The sequence below is a fragment of the Capsicum annuum genome, chromosome 4 (genome assembly GCF_002878395.1).
Source record: "Capsicum annuum cultivar UCD-10X-F1 chromosome 4, UCD10Xv1.1, whole genome shotgun sequence".
Taxonomy (NCBI): Eukaryota; Viridiplantae; Streptophyta; class Magnoliopsida; order Solanales; family Solanaceae; genus Capsicum; species Capsicum annuum.
This window is the reverse complement of record NC_061114.1, coordinates 107,969,181-107,973,399: the sequence shown is the minus strand read 5'-3', so window position 1 is coordinate 107,973,399 and position 4,219 is coordinate 107,969,181.

The following is a 4,219-nucleotide window of genomic DNA, read 5'->3' as shown; positions in this document are numbered from 1 at the left end:
AATTGATGATTCTTAATTTGTTCCATAGCCTCTTGCTCATAAATATGGTATGTTCCACACTCAAGATCAAGACTCTACGTAACACGGCTTCTCTGACTCCCTAGGACTCTTCAAAACTATAGGCTCTGATACCAAGTTTATAATTCCCCAAGAGTACTCCTTGGACGTCACACGGTGCTCAAGTCTATGAATAAGCCTAAGTTAACCTATAATATCTTTTTAGTTTAGAACTCACATAATTAGGATGGCTTTCATATAAATAAAACTAAAGATATGCAATCTCATAACTTAAAGTGAATCTTTAACTTGGAAATTATTGCACAAATTTCTTGAACTTAAACTTAAACATCCACTATTAGAAAAGCCTCTACTAATGACTAAAGAGCCACTGGGATAGACCCCAGCTAACCTAAACATAAAACTGAAATCAAATAGCTTAGAACTATCATCCATAAAGTAAATCTATAAACTAGGACCTCAAACTATGAGGACTCACCAAAATTAGGGACATAAGTAATGATGCCGAAGTCAATTATGCTGCTACAAATGAGTACCAGAACCTACATTATAAGATAATGTAGCACATAGACATATATGTGGATCAATACTTTTGAAATGTACTGAGCATATGGGGGTGGATGCATAAGAAAACAATAACTGAATAAGTATATAATCTTTCAAATAATGCATGCTAAACGTAAATGACTCACCTTGAACTCTGTCAGACAAGCCTCTACTAATGACTAAAGAGCCACTGGGACAGACCTTAACTAACCTAAACATAAAACTGAAATCAAATAGCTTAGAACTATCATCCATAAAGTAAATCAATAAACTAGGAACTCAAACTATGAGGAATTACCACAAGTAGGGACACAAGTAATGATGTCGAAGTCAATCATGCTACTACAAACGGGCACCAGAACCTACATTATAAGACAATATAATACAGAAACATATATGTGGATCAGTACTTTTGAAATATACTGAGCACATAGGGGTGGATGCATAAGAAAACAATAACTGAATAAGTATACAATCTTTCAAATAATGCGTACTAAATGTAAATGACTCTCCTTGAACTTGAGTGAAACTTCAGACTACAAATCATAAAGAATGAAGCATATGAATGAACTTAGTGAGTCAAAACACTTAGTATCTTTAAAATCTTTGCTTTAAATCTTGCTTATGGGAGATTCTTCTAACCGACATAAACCATGTGAGCTACCATGGAGTCCAACGTCTTATCCACATTGGGGAGAGCTGTCCTACCCTTTCCATCAGAATAGAACCTTAACTTAGTGATCACTGTTCTTAACTTCATCCATATTGGGAAAAATCTTAACCTATGTTGGCTCTTAGTTTTTGGGAGTTTAGGATACGTTTATCCATATTCCCTTATTGGTGCTAAATATAACTCCCAAAGTATATACATATATGTGCTCTTACTTAAGAAATCCACCTTAAAATAGCATAAGGGTTTGTATACTAGAAACCATTTATGATTCTCTTTTCTTTAAATCATAATCAAGGGGAATAATTGTGGATTTCAATTTTATCTTTAGATCAAAGGATCAAACTCTTATTTAAATCAATTGTATGGAACTTCAAAGGCTTAAACTTTCTTATAAACTTATGCTTACACTTAGGACTTTGTATTCATGCTTTAAATTCATAGAAAGTCATAACAAATCATCATACTAAATAGTCATCTTGAAATTATTCAGCAATGTCCTATTCAATATAATGAAATTCAAATCACAACATGATACTTAAGAGTCAAAACATAGATGTATGGAAATCATGATGCACTTAAAACTCTCAATCAAAATAAAATTTCATAAATTCAAAACAAGGGAATTTGGGTATGAACCCTAATTGCAAATCATGTAACTTTAGTCTTTAAAATAAGTTTTGGGCATAAGGATGAAAGAGAATCTTTGTTGATAACCCCCAATACCTTAAAGATTTTTGCTCGGTGAAGTAAATTTGACCTTTGAGACTTGGGAGATGATCTTGATAAGAAGCCTTAATCTTATTTTTGAGAATGGAATAAGAGAGTTTGTGTTGTTTAATCAATGGAAAAGAGGGGAAAAGTAACGCCTCTCCTTAGTATAGGGTTGTGGGTTGGAAGTTATAAAAGGAAAAAAGACTAAAAAGCCCTCAACTTAACTTCTCAGAACTTACTCGCCGGTCTATGTGAGTTGATCATATGACTCATATACAAGGGTACGACTGGTGTTTGACTCATAAGCTTAGCAGCATCTAGAAATGAACACACTAATCAACATATGAGTTCCACATACGACTCGTATCACCTTTATATGAATCTTAACCACCCACTTATATCTTGGACAGAATCTCAAGGAGTTAATACTGTTTAACTTACTACTTGACTTCATATGACTCATATACTTCTTGACGACTTTTAGGAGTTGAGTCATACCCTTAACAAATTATTACCTATCTTGCTCTGCTCTCGGTACGAGATCAATGTTCGACTCGTATGTTGTGCATACTACTCAAGGGGTGAGTCATATGATAGACTGAAACTTTCTGAGTTGGGGTATTACAATACTAGTTAGATAAAAGAGTTTTAAATGAACTCTTACAAATTGATATGATATAATATTTAAATTTGAACTTAAATAGAATTTGAATGGGAGTAGAATTCTAACTGCTTAACATCTTCTAAATTTATAATATTTACTACTATTATTATAAATCTAAATTAACAATTAAAATTTTTTAAATATTAAATAAAAATAAAAATATAATAATAATAATAATAATAATAATAATAATAATAATAATAATATAGTAAGATAAGTATGTATTATATTTGAAAAATATGGATAAGGAAGAACAATAAATTGATCTTCTTTTAACAAATAGATATTATATTTGAATTTAAATTTAAATAAAATTTAAGTTGAAATGAAGTTCTATTTTATTAATCTCTCATATATATCTATATAATCAGTAGTAGTGATAGAAGCAGTAGTTCGTAATACATAGGAGTAGGATAATAGTATCTTTTTAATATAATCACCTATTTTTATATGATATTTGAATTTCAACTTCAAATGAAGTTTGAGTTGAAGTGGAGTTCTATTTTCCTAATCCCTCTATATATACTTCTGCAGTGATATTTAATAATAAACTTCTTCTCTCTCTTTTTGTTGTCTCATGTTTTGTTAATGACTAGTTGATATTGGAGGACTAGGTCCCTTGTATATCTTGCCTTGGTACAACTGTCACATCTATGCACATTTTTGTCTCTTAATGCAACAAATTGTGCGGGTGCACAGCGTACCTGATTAGACACCTGGTCTAATCAAAATTCAACCCTGATTTCTACACTACTATAAATTGAAAGAGATGCTTCTCCCTTAATATTTTTTTGCAAATCAGTTAAATTCATAATTGTGGTGAAAATTTTTTTAAATAGTTGTTGCTTTAGTTAAGGGTTCGTGAGTATTGCTTGTAATTGATTTACTCAACATATAAGAGTAAAGCTTTCTTTTTAATGTAGAGTTCTTAGGTACAATTATCCAAGGTGTGTCTATTAGAGTTTATCAATTCTGAAGTAGTTGAGTTATGAAAAGGTAGTTGTAGTAGAGCTATTATAAATTGAAGAACTTAGAGTTAAGTTCATTGGAGTCTGTAATCAATGAGTTTTGATTATAGTGGATATTGAGTGTTTGTGAGGTCAACCTGTGTTTTTTTCTCCCTTGAACAAGGAGGTTTTCACGTAAATTCTTGTGTTCTTTTATATTTTTTAAGTCTCATGTGTTCACTATTTTTTATTTATTCTCCTCACCTTAGGGACTTAGTCCCTTAATGGTGGTGCATACCCCATGTTTCAAAAATTGATATTAGAGTAAGGTTACTCTAAAAGGTTAACATCTAGAGTGATTGCTTGATCATGGATACTCCACCTAATCTAGTGGAAGGACAATCTACTATTAGACCACCTCGCTTTAATGGGAAATACTATTGTTGGTGGAAAAATAGGATGTATGACTTTATTATGGTTGAGGACAGTGAACTGATAGAAGTAATACTAAATGGTCCTCATGTTCCAGTTAGGGAGGTCAAAGAAGGAGACATAACTAGAATGGTTGTCAAAACTAGGAGAGAATATGATGAAGAAGATTGCAAGAAAATTGAAATGAATTTCAAGGCTAAAAAATTGCTTCTGTGTTGAATTAAATTG